Genomic DNA, 14,113 nt, shown 5'->3' with positions numbered 1-14,113 from the left:
TGTCCGGTGCTCCAATGTGGGTCTCTGTCTCTGTCTCCTTTCATCGCCTGATGAAGGTTAATATTCAGGAGGATGCCTATATGTTTTTTTTCGGGTTCTCCTTATTTAGCTTCTCTAGGATCACTAATTATAGGCTCAATGTCCTTTGTTTATGGCTAGCTGGAGAGATGGCTCAGTGGTTAAGAGCATTGCCTTTGCCATACTTATTATGTCACAAGAGATTCAAGGAACTTCAGACCCTACGTTAAATGATAGTGCTCCCCAAGAATTAAATCATATATCTAGTTCCCTGCAACCAGAACCTTGAAAATAGAATAAACCTCTATCTCTTGTTTATAAACTTTAACCTTCAAAATCTTCTGGTTAACTTTACCTATTGCGTTAAATTTCAGGTTTTATTCAGTCTTTCCATCAGATGGTTGGGGCGAATAAGTGGCCTCTTCTTGAGGGAAGTGCTAGGTGCCCATGTGTAAGGCTGGGAAGATGAGTGATCACCTGAAGACTGCTTCACCGCTCTCAGCATGGAGATGTCGCAGTCAGCGAGTCTAGGGTGGACTGTCATCACTGACCCTTGCAGATCTTCTTCTCCTGTGGTTTTCTTCTTTCCAACCAGCTCCATAATCTCTCATTTCTTGTTCCCATCTACCTGGCTAGACATTCTATTTATCCACACCCCTATATTGAATCTATAATGTATATGATACTATAGATTCTCTATATTTTAAAATTACAAATAGGAATGATTTCTTAAAGCTAATAATAATTCAAAATGTCTAAGAACACAAGAGTGAGCTTCTGGGTTGCCCTGTGGTTCCCTGTAAGATTCTAGAGGGAGGCTATGTGAAAGAACAAATAAGAACGAAGATGGAGAAGGAATATCAGCAGCGTGGCCTTGAAATTCACACTGCAAGTAAAACATTGTGTGGTGTGAAGCAAGGGTAGAATGGATTGAATCTGGCACTTCTCTGCCCCTCTTTCTCCTGTCCGAGTTAGGAGTCATATGCCCATATTGCTTACTTTAAAAGTTGTGTAGCCAACAATAAAATTGCAGAAGAAAAAAAAAAAGAAATGTGTCTAAAAGCGCATGCCTTGTGGCAGGAAGTTTAAATGTATCCAGTGTGGGCTTGAGAGAGGAGTGAACAATGTACGTGTGGACGGAGCTTGTCAGAGCCCATAGCAGACAGAGGTGACTAGAGGAAGATGCAGTCCCGTTGTGTCTGGAAGACACTCTTTCATTGGAGTCATCCACCACCTCTGGCTCTTACGATCTTTCTTCCTCCTCTTCTGCATAGATCCCTGAGCCTTAGGGAGACATCCTATTTTAGAACTCTGTGTTCCAAAATCTCTCAATCTGCACACTGTCCAGTCGTGGGTCTCTGCTTTAACTCCTCTCTACTTCAAGGAGAAATTTCTCCGATGAGGAAGGCATTGATCTATGGGAATAACAGTGTGTCCATATGTACATTTTTATACTCTTTTTATATGGAAGGTAGATTCTGATACTTTTGGATATTACTTTGCACTGTATTTCCAGTTATTTCTACAATGTAAGAAATGTTGATTTGTTTGTTTATTTGTTTGTTTATTATGCATTTACCTTAACTACATGTATTGGGCTTTTTCTTTTGGGCCACCAACCAGCTCCCAAATACAGAGACTTAATACTCACTGTGAATGTTTGGCCTTAGCTTAGCTCTTATTTTAATCTGTGTCTCTTTATTTATGCTTTGTCTTTTTCTTATTTCTGTATGTCCTACTCACTGTCTGCTAGCTGGCGGCTACCGGGGTGGCCCCAGACATCTCCCTCTCTTTTTCTCTCATTCTTTGTTCTTCTCCTCTTCTTTTTCTCCCTCTTGAGCCTAGAATCTTCCTCCTATGTGTTCTTTCTGCCAACCCCACCTATCCTTCCTCTGCCTAGCTATTGGCCATTCAGCTCTTTATTAGACCAATCAGGTGCCTTAGACAGGCAAGGTGAAACTTCAACACATCCATCCATAATTAAACAAATGCAGCATAAACAAATGTAACACACCTTTACACAGTTAAAGTAAAATTCCACAGCATATACAAATACAACACATATTCATCCAGCCACTACATGCCTATTATATTAAGCCCTGATAATTATAATAAATGATTTTCCCTGACTTTTATGAGTACAAAGTTTTCGAGTGGGAATGAAATATATCAAAAAAATCTGTGAATCTAGTAGTAATACATCAGGCCCTCTTCTAATTTTCTCACACTGTCTAAAGCGATAATGAGTACCGTTGATGACAGTGCACATTTTGTGATGTGTATGCCATAATGAGGACACACAGATTGTGACTATGAGACATTGATTAAATGGTAAATAGTAGACTCACATTGGGCTAAGTTCGTCTGAAGCTGAACCTCATCATTCATCCTTTTTTTCCCCTCTCAATAACTGATGAAAACATGTGTTTCTCTGTATCCCTGCTTATGTGAGTTATTTCAATAATTTACATATTAAGTCTTATAAAAATAGCTTTACGTTGTCAATTAATTTATACTTCCATAATCAGTTGTAAGATTGAATATATTTATGTGCTCATTGAGCAAAGTACTTCTATGAATTACCTATTGTTTTCTTTGGGGTTGTTCATATTTATAAACAATGACTTGACTATATTAGTTACTTATCTATTTCTGTGCTGAGATAGTATGACCAGGACAATTTATAGAAGAGACAGGTTATTGGGGCTTATAGTTTCAGATGGTGATCTTATCTCTATCATGGTGGGAAGCGTGGCAGCAGACAGGTAGATATGATGCCGGTGCAGTAGCTGCAAGTTTATAAACTAATTCAAAAGCACAAGGCAGAGAGAGAACTAGCTGAGAATGGCCTAGATTTTCCTTTCGAAACCTAAAAGCCCACCCATAGTGCCATTCCTTCTATAACACCTCCTAATCCTTCCCAAACATTTCCACCAACTGGGGACCAAGCCTGTGGGGCACACAGCCATTCAAACTACCACAAGGATGATTAAATAATTATACAGAAAATTTCTGTTTGTTATGCAAAAATTATAATTATCTTCTCCAGGAGTATCAACTTGGTGATTGGGAGGTGGCTCAGCAGTTAAGAACACATACTACACTTACGGGAAAAAAAAAAAACCCTGGAGTTCAGTTCCAGGCACAAAAATCTGATACCTCACAACTACCTGAAACTCTAGCTTCAGAGTATCCAACACCTTTTTCTGGCCTCTAGGCACGCACACACGCACATGCATATAAACACATTTAAAAAATAAATGTTTATTAAAAGAGAATAATAAGCTAGAGATGGCTCAACAGTTAAAAGCACTCCCTACTCTTGCAGAGGTTCTGATTTTGTTTCCAAATTTCCATGTGAGGCAGCCAACTAGCAGTCACCTATAACTCCAGGTCCAGGATCTCCAACGCATTCTCCTGAAAACATATGCACACCTATGTTCTCATATGCACACATATGGACATATACATACATGAGCACAGACATAATGTGTATTTGAAAGTAATATTAGAATGAAGAAAACTTGCTTTGGATATTCTGGGAAGACAAAAAGATCCACTATAGATAACTGAAGCTGAAGGAGAATTAGATTACAGTTTCAAGGAATACTAAACAATCATCTTCAATAAAAACCAAACAGTCAAAACTTGTACAGAAAGGAGAAATGCCTAAGCATTTCTGATTCCAGTCTTGTATAAATCCCACTGTTGCCTGTGACTATTGCTTAATTGAAAACAAAAAAAGGGGGGGGGAGAAAAACAGGATCTGATGCCCAAGTACTCAATACAGATACCCGGAAATAGTAAGTGAATTTGCTAAAATGTCCTGAGGCCTCAAGAACTTCAAAACTGCCTTCCAATCCACCCAATGATGTCTGCTAAGGCTACGTTAGCGAGACGCTTACCTGATAAAAATGTATCCTGAAATTGTAAATTTTGAATTTAATTTGGAAAAGACAGGATAATGATCAACATGGAGACTATCTAAAGATCTTTGAAAAGCCACAGTATTGGTCCCATCTCTTGTTATGATAGAATCCCCTAGGTAAACAGTTTCGAGGAAGAACTATTTATTTCAGTTCATGGAACAAGCAAATAGTGGACTGACTCCTTTACCTCTGCTTCCAGTGAAGCAGAGAAAAAAGGAGGGGATATGGCAGGACAAGGCTACCCATCTCATGGTGGCCAGGGAACAGAGAGAGAAGAGGACATCTCATAGGCACAGCCTTCAAAGCACATCCAGAGACTTAAGAACTCCAATAGGTCCCACCTGCTAGCTACTATCACCTCGTGATAATGTTATTGAAATTTGAGTCTATCAATGGATTGATGTCCTGAATCAGGACCTTCACAATCTCAAAGCTTCATTTCTGAGCACTGCATTGAAACAAATGTTTCCACACATGACTTCGGGGAGAAAACAAACCAAACCAGGCACATGAGACAAATTGTCAATATGTGTAGCCTGATACTTTGTGTCAATATTTAATAGTAGATATCAAACATTATAACATTTGTTTGTTTCATACAATAGGAACTCATGGAGAGCCTATTATGTGTCTATCACCTTACTTCTTCATTCAAATGGTGATCCCAGATACCCAGAGTTTTCATCTAATCGGGAGACAGAAATTTATTAACGTATTACAGAAGTAAATTTAACATGGCAAAAGTGATTATCATGGCAGAGAAGAGGGAGTGGTGTGCTGAAAGCATATATTAGAGATAAGTGACCCACTTAGAAAGGTCATTTGAGAGTTGCTAATGAAGTAGTACTTGATCAGAGATTTGCGAGATGATTAGACTTGCTGATTAGCTATGAAAGTGAGAGGGGTGTAAAGTGTTTCAGGCAAAGTAGATAACATTTTCAAAGACTTGAGTACCGGCCAGCTCTTGGTAAATATGAGGATTTGAAAGGAAATTGTGGTAAATTGAAGGAGAGAGAAGGAGAGAGAGAAAGAGAGAGAGCAAGGATGTTGCTCTGATTAGTACTGAAAAAATAGAGGGCAGCTTGGCCATCAAGGGCTGTTCCTCCAAGTAAACAAATGGTTGGTCTTCAGAAATCAGAGAATCCTCAGGCTAGGGCTACAATTAAGATGGAGAAGTCCATGCTGCTGTGGATGAGCAAGTCAGAAGCAAATGACAGCTGCTCAAGACAGTAACAGCCTTGCATAAGCTGAAAGGGGCTTAAAAAACAGTAGCTGGCTGGTATCCTCCTGCCCCCACCTCCTTCAGCAAATCCTACTCAGAGGAGAAGAGGTAGTGGAAAATATGGTAAAGATGTAAAATAAATACATAAATTTATTTTTAAAAAGCAACTGGATTAGTAAATTGACTAAATGCCATGAAAAATGCTGTTATATATTGAAAGCCAAATGAAAAGTATCTGAAGACCTTTCTGTGAAATTTGGTGAGCAAATCCAATATAGAGAATTTTCTATAGGTTAACCATACATAAAATCAAAATATTTCCATTACCTAAAAATGGCCAGTCACATCTAGGTAACACATGTTTCTTCTGTTTACTTTAGGTTATTCAATTTGATGATTTAACATATTTATTGTCTAGCAATGAAATTTGCCTGTATTACCACATGACCGTTCAATGAGAACATTTTAGGTCATCAGTTTATATAGAATCTCCTGTAAGAAAATGTCCAATGTCTTCAAAATGTAGCTATGTTTTCAATTAGGTCATTTGCATAAAGGAAATAATAGGTCAGGTTCAAAGTTACTTTTTAAATAAAAAGGCTTCAATATTCCTTGAAACATTTCCTAAACTGAAAGGCATGACCCCCAGTGCTATAGGATCATGCTCCTATACACTATAAAGATTTGTCACTAATATCAGTTTAATAAAACACTGATTGGCCAGTAGACAGGCAAGAAGTATAAGCAGGGCGACCAGAATAAGAGAATTCTGAGAAAAAGAAAGGCAGAGAGTCAGTCACCAGGCAGACACAGAGGAAGCAAGATGAAAATGCCTTACTGAGAAAAGGGCCTAAGTCATATGACTAAACATATATAAGAATTACGGATTAATTTAAGTTGTAAGAGATAGTTATTATTCGTAATAATGAGCCTGATCTAATAGGCCAAACAGTTTATAATTAATATAAGCCTCTCTGTGTTTCTTTGGGACTGCAGGACCAGGCAGGGCAGAAACTTCCATCTACAATCCAGAGTGGGTATAATAATGACAGAGTATGGCATAGAAGAGCAGGAATACAGCTCTTGAATCCTAAAGTGTCAGTAGCTACAGACATCTACCAAAGCATTTTACTTGAAAAGATGAACAGGCAAGCTTCTGAGGAAAAAAAATCTGTTCAGAAAGAAAACTGATATAATGAGGAAGTTCAAACAGAGTGGATGATGCAAAGATATTTCTGCATCAGCCTGAGGTTATCTGTGATATAAATGTTGATATGAGCAGGTTAGAGAGGACTTCCAGATGGTACTTTATGAGCCATATGTTCTGATGAAAGGCCCATTCCCAGTACCTACAGTCACATGACCTTCCCACTACTTTCTTTGAACTCTTCTATTTTTAAGTTTTTATTGATTTTATTGAGCTATACATCTTCTCCCCTCCCCTTCAACCCTCTCCCATGGTCCCCATGCTCCCAAATTACTCAGGAGATCTTGTCTTTTTCTACTTCCCATTTAGATTAGATCCATGTATGTCTCTCTTAGGGTCCTTATTGTTGTCTAGGTTCTCAGAGATTCTGAATTGTAGGCTGGTTTTCTTTGCTTTATTTCTAAAAGCCACTTATGAGTGAGTACATATGATATTTGTCTTTCTGGGTCTGAGTGACTTCACTCAATATGATGCTTTCTAGATTCATCCCTTTGCCTGCAAATTTCAAAATGTCATTATTTTTTTCTGCTGTGTAGTATTCCATTGTGCAAATGTACCACATTTTCCTTATCCATTCTTCGGTCAAGGGGCATTTAGGTTGTTTCCAGGTTCTGGCTATGGCAAACAATGCTGCTATGAAAATAGTTGAGCACATGTCCTTGTGGTATGATTGAGCATCCTTTGGATATAAACCCAAAAGTGGTATTGCTGGGTCTTGAGGAAGGTTGTTTCCTAATTTTCTGAGAAAATGCCATACTGGTATCCAAAGGAGCTGTACCAGTTTGCACTCCTACCAGCAATGGAGGAGTGTTCCCTTTATTCCACATCCTCTCCAGCATAAATTTTCATTAGTGTTTTTGATCTTGACCATTATTGCTGGTGTAAGGTGGAATCTCAAATTTGGTTTGATTTCCATTTCTCTGATTGTTTAAGGATGTTGAACATTCCCTTAAGTGTCTTTCAATCATTTTAGATTTCTCTGATGAGAGTTCTCTTTTTAGGTCTGTACCCCAATCTTTACTGGATTATTTGTTCTTTTGATGACACATTTCTTGAGTTCTTTGAATATTTTGGAAATCAGTTCTCTGTCTTATATGCACTTAGTGAAGATCTTTTTCCATTCTGTAGGCTTCCATTTTGTCTTGTTGGTTGTGTCCTTTGATTTACAGAAGCTTCTCAGTTTCAGGAGCTCCAAAACACAACATTATAGCTTTTCATTAAAATAAGCATCCACACTACCTGTAAAGCAAAAGATAACAAGCCTATAGTCCATGGTTCTACAGAATCTAAGTAACAAGGTGAACCCTGTGAAGGAAAATAGAAAAGATCTCCTGACAAAATTGGGAGCATGGGGGAAGAGGAGAAGGGAAAGAAGAACTTGAGGAAACCAGATGCTAGAGATCAGGGGGGAGGACAGAGAGGAGAGCAAGGAAAGAGATATCTTGATTGAGGAAGCCATTATGGGGCTAGCAAGAAACCTGGCACTAGAGAAGTTCCCAGGAATCCACAAGGATGACCCCAGCAAGGACCCTAAGCAATAGAGGAGAGGGTGCCTGAACTGCCCTTGCCAGCTATGTTGATGAATATCTTAAATGTCACCATAGAGCTTTCAATCAGCAACAGATGGAAACAGAGGCAGAGGCCCTCAGGAAAGTACTGGGCTGAGCTCCCAAAGTCCAGCCAAAGAGTGAGAATATGAACAAAGAGGTCAAGACCATGATGGGGACATCCACTGCAACAGCTTACCTAAGCTAATAGCAGCTCACTAACTCCAGCTGGACAGGGAAGGAACCAGGATAGGACCAACCTAGGCCCTCTGAATGTGAGTGACAGTTTATGGCTGGGGCAGACTGCAGAGCCACTGGCACTGGCACCAGAATTTACCCCTACTGCTTGTACTGACTTTTTGGATGGATACCTTGCTCAGCCTAGATATAGTAGGAAGGGTCTTGGACCTTCCCTAAAGCAATGTGCCTTACCCTCTCTAAGAAGTAGATGGAGAGTGGGATAGGAAGAAAATGGAGGGAATTGAAGGAGGGGAGGGAGTGGAAGCTGGAATTGGTATATAAAATGAAAAGATAGTTTATTTTCTTTTTAAAAAAATAAGATAAAATAAAGCATCCAGAGAGAATGTCTTGCCTAATTCTCTTAATTATTGGTGGTTAAATTGAGGCTTGCTGACGGACCAATATTAAAAGGTAGAGAGCAGACTTTGATTTGCAATCTTTGATTTCCTATCTGAATATTAAAAAGAAGAAACTGGAAATAACAATAAGATAAAAATTGAAAAAAAAAAAGAAAAGAGGATAAACCTTGTCAGGACATTATGAGACAAGGGACACAAAGACACCATTGAGTTCAATTACTGTTGATCAACTACTGCTGGGAGTGTTGTCTACCCTTATTTCTTCTGCCTTTTTAACTAAAGGTCCTTTATGAATATATTATCTCTTCCAGTTTAATGTTTTTATAGGGTTCCTGAATATGCAAATCACCGCGTCTCTATTTCTTGTGCCTTCTCTTGTTTGTTTTGCCCAATTCCAATGTGTTAGTTTTTGTTCTACTTTATTATATTTACTTTGGTTCCTTATTGTCCCATAGAAGCCAGTTTGTCTTCAAATGAGGGACAGAAGGAGGTGGATCTGGATGGGAGGGGAGGCGGAGAGTAACTGGGAGGAGTAGATGGTAGAGAAACCATAATCAGGATATATTGTGTGAGAAAATGAGCTGTTTTCAATTAATTAGAAAAAAATGAAGAAACTGGTTTTATAGGAATTATCACTCATAATTATCTTTTATTTTGCTCAGTTACTGTCTTTCATGCCAAATGTTCTTAATTCTTCAATGCCAGGCAGTAGGATTATCCCTTTTGGGGCAAGAAATGAGCTTTTTTGGACATGAGAGAAACAGTCCCCTGTTATGAGAAAGTGTACTTCAGTTAATATATCTTTTATAATACATAAAAAGGAGCTTTTTACAAAAGAATGCATACTTTTTGCAAAAGATGTTAAAAAAAAACTGAAGAGAGCACACTGAAGCCTGAAGAGTCACAGAGGAATTTAGTGGTATAATTTATAATCATTTTTATATGTTCCCATAGCTCAAAATGCTATGATGTCAATATAAATAAATTACACTGAGTCTAAAATACATAAATACAAAATTCGCAGCATATACAAAAACAACCTATACTAACTAGAAACTCTTCTTTGTCTCCTGCACAAACTGAAACAAACTTTTACCTACACACGCAAAAAACAAACACAAGCCAAGTGTGGTTTCTGAATTACTTATATTTCTTCTTGAAATGTCATTCAAAACCCTTATGCTACAGGCAACTGATATGGTAAGTATTATGACTGAAACAAAATTCTATAAAATCTAGTTCATTTTTTTCTTCATCTATTTTATTTCCTTTAAGATAATATTGCTAATGAGAGGTAGCAGCCTGTAACTGGAACAGTAGGAAATGGTGTCTGTCCAAGTTTTATGAATGTTCACAGTTGTATTTTCCTCTGGAGCCTGGAGAGGTAGCTCAAGAGTTAAGTGTGTACACTGCTCTTCTGCAGGACGCAAGACTGGTTCCCAGAACCTTCTTCAGGTGACTCACAACTTCCTGCAACTCCAGCTCTGGGTTTGGCGGCGGGGCAGGAGGGATCTAATGCCTCTGGCTTCCTGGGGCACCTGCACTCAAGTGCACAGACACACATACATGCAAATAATTAAACATAGTGAAAACAATTTTTTTAGAAAGATGTTATCTTCCATCCTTCTATACACCTTGGTAGGAGCCCTCCCTTAGCCTCTGCTTCATTTTGGTTGTCAAGGGTTTTTGAGGAAAAAGGTTTCTGTTGGTGATAATCTGAATCATTTTGGCCCAAGGATCTTCATTGTGTTTTCCTATGCCATCTCAATCATGAAGACACGAAAGCAGCATACCCTGACTGCTGAGCCAACAGAAAGAAGACAGCATCTTGGAAGTTTGCCTATAATGGCACAGACTGTACGTGAGAAATGAGTGTGCATCATCCTTAATCACTGAGACTGGCAATTTTCCATTCCTGCAGCAGTGCTACCCTGTCGTCACCATCACCTGCAGCGATGCCTACCCTATCCTCACCATCACGTGCAGCGATGCTACCCTATTCTCACCATCACCTGCAGAGATGCCTACCCTATCCCCACCATTACCTGCAGCAATGCCTACCCTATTGTGTTTAGCAAAATTCACTAATTCACAGGGATGAACATCTTCGTAAAGCCCATTTCTCTGTCTGACTTATTTTTTTCTGATTAGCATACATTTCCTGTAGATAACAGGCAACACATGTTATAGCTGCTAGGCAAACAAACAAGCCAGAAAGTTAATAATTCTGATTTTCCTTTACAAAATCTGTTACCAAACACACATTGATGTCATTTCAAAATCTCTTTTCTTCCTTTTATGCAGTAAAGTTCTAATCACCATCACCTATCCATCTCTAAAGTTTGAAATACCTCAGAATTGCATGAGAAAATGTTTTCCATCAACAGTAGAGCGTCTGTGTTATAGTGATAGACTATATCCTTGAAGTTTCTTTGTAATTCCTTATAGCATCAAATGTGGGCAACAAAGAATAAGAAAGGTAACACTCGTCAGATCAGATCTTCCTGGTAAATGCTGAATATTGTGCTGGTATTTAGCAGCTGGCTGCAGCGGCAAGACCTCCTGTTCCTCATACTCCCCACCCTAATTGATGAGGCCCTCAACAAAGAGAGAAGAACAGCAGTTGGCAACTGTTCAGTGAATGAGAACCTGTTCTCCATAATAATGATCAGGAATGACATTCAAATTATTTTTACAAGCTTAAAGTCTATGCCGTATATAAGCTCTAGAATTTAAAAAGGAGGGAGGGGCACACAGGCATCAATATCACGACAAAAGAAGCTTCCTTGTGGATGATGGACCTCCACATGGTTTCTGATGACAACACAGACCGCAGACATCCACACAACCTCCAGTGTCAACAGGGAAAGCCGACTCTGACATGGTCTCCGGTGGCAGAAGGAATCATGAGCCTCAGCATGGCCTGCAGCAGCACTGACCTTAAAGTTGATGTATTTTTTTTCTTTCTCAGGTGGACCTCAGAGGAATGGGAAATGAGTATAATCAACTAATAATTGATTTTAAAAATATGTCAAAAAGGGGCTTAGGTTGAGCTAGCTATTTTTTTAATGTTTTGTTTTTATATTTATGTCTGTAGGAGAGAATGAAGGTCACACACATTGACATTGATAGAACGCTGGTGAAGACCAGAAGCAGGCATTACAGTCCTGCAGCTAGAGTTATAGATTAGTTGTGAGCCACCAAAAGTACTGCTGGGAATCAACAGTCTTTCTAGAAGAGTAGTCCAGTTAAGCCATTTCTCCAACCCGATAAGATGATTATTTTTACTGTTAATAGTTGTTATCATTTATAATCTCAAATGGAAGTTGTTTTCAATATGTTACCTGACTTGGCTGGTATCTCCTATTTAATAAGTGGCAAAGAATGGGCTTGAATCTAGATCTTTGACCTCTAAATAGATTCTGTTGGCTTTCTGTTAACAAGCCCCACTCTCCACTGAGGCATGGAATTAAACGGTTTTCCTTACCACAACTAACTGATAATCACAAATTAGCATCATTTTAGCATAAAGGAGTTAGTTGTAGTGATTATACTTACAGGGTTCACTACTTGCTGGTGCTGGGAATTTTATAGCTCATGCTACACACACACACTCAGCTTCTGAGTTACCATATGTTCCCATTTTTATTGTTTTTTATTTGTGTGGAGAGAGGGGGAGGGAGGGAGAGAGGGAGGGAGGAAGGGTAGGAGGGGGAGAACAAGGGTGGGAGGGAGAAACGGAGGAAGGAAGAAAGGAAGGAGAAAAGAAAGAGAGAGGATATACAGAGGACCACTTTGTGCTGGTTCTCTCCCTCCAACTTTACACAGGTTTCAAGGATGAATTCTGATCCCAGGCCTGCCCAGAGTGTGCCTTCGCCTGCTGAGCCATCTTGCTGACTCACCTGCTGAGCCATCTTGCTGACTCACCTGCTGAGCCATCTTGCTGACTCATGTTCCCATTCTTGGTGCCTGAATATCAACTTCATTTGCAGCACAATCCACAATAGAATTTCATATTCTGTGTGCCCAGGTTTCATTTTTGCTTGATAAACTTTGTTCATCATGATGGGTAAAATCTGGTGTTAATCTTCCTCTCTTAGTGTTCTTTGTTGAGGAGTGTGTTCACTGTGAGACAACTTCTCTCTCTGCTTTATGCATAACTTCTTTTTTCTCAGTAGTGAACACACTGTGCCAAGGGATATGTCAGGTTTATTTTATCTTCTTTGGACGTTTGAAGTTCTGGTATAAAGACCAGCTACCCAGGGGCATCACTTTCTCTGGGGGAGTTCTATGCTGGGAGCCTAGATGAATGGAAACTATTTAAAAGCACCTCTAACGGGTCTGTCATGAAAAGATTCTTATCATATTAAACGTTTTAAATTTTATTTTAAAACTTTAAAGTGATTAAAGTTCTATTTTATCAGAGAAATGGGCATCTGTTAGAAAAATAAAAGAATCAATTGCAATGACAATGGTTCAAGTTTGCTTCATTTTGCTTTTTGTTGTTCGTTTGACCTTCACTTCATATTTTTATTAATTGAGAACTTCATACAGTGTATTTAGATCATTTTTCACCCAAATTTTGTGTCTTTTAAAAATAATTCTTATGTCCACAGATGAGTGCAGTTCTCACTTCTCATCAGGGAAACTGCTGTTTGCAACTGGTGGATACCATGACACAAAACCACAACCAATAAAAATGCAGAGTCGTGGATCATAGTCCCAGTGCATACATCTATAAAACAGCTCCTACACGCAACAAAGGCTAGGGACACACTGTGAAGAAGGGGCAGAAATATTGTAAGAGCCAAATTATTGGAAAGTTTTGGTGATTTATCTCCTGGTAATATCAGAAACTACACTCATAAAGTGTAGTTTCACCAACATGATTACCTAAACATGAACTAAACAAGGACAAATACAATAGAGATGCTAATGTGGGCAGGGGAAGCGCCTCAATCCCAAACAAAGAACTACAGGCAACCAAGAAATGCTAAGTAAGAGCAGGAGAAATAGTGATCCAAAGGAAAGAGCAGACAAATTAGTTACCCAGTGCCAAATGGTCAGCCATGAAAACATACATACAATTAAGATCATACGGACTGAGCAGGTTATATTTAGAAATATATATGTATATACGTATGCACATAATAACAATGAAAAAGAGGCCATGAATTTGCAGACTATTCCATGTGGAATGGTGAGTTCTACTACCAATATGACTAGCACCGCTTTAGTGATCACTCTTCAAAAACAAGAAACCTTTCATAGATTGTATACTGTGGGTGCACCAAGGTTTATGCTTGGCTGTGGGCTGCCTCTCACTCCTATGCTCATGGTTACCATTCAGTTCATGATATATGCTATTTCCGTATTTCAGCAGTCTTCTATGAAAAGGAAAGATGAAAGTGGATGTTCAGTCTGTCTCTGTGAACCAAGAATTTTAAGGTATTTCCATTTGTCCTAGTTATTTAAATGATATGTAAAACTATAGGATAGGATCATTTCAGGTTCCCTATCTTCAGCTGCCCCAGGAACTAACTGGGGACCTCTCCTTAGGCACCTGGAAGCCCCTCTAGGTCCAAGTCTCT

Source organism: Microtus ochrogaster, chromosome 18, assembly GCF_000317375.1.
Source record: "Microtus ochrogaster isolate Prairie Vole_2 chromosome 18, MicOch1.0, whole genome shotgun sequence".
Taxonomy (NCBI): Eukaryota; Metazoa; Chordata; class Mammalia; order Rodentia; family Cricetidae; genus Microtus; species Microtus ochrogaster.
This window is presented reverse-complemented; position numbering follows the sequence as displayed.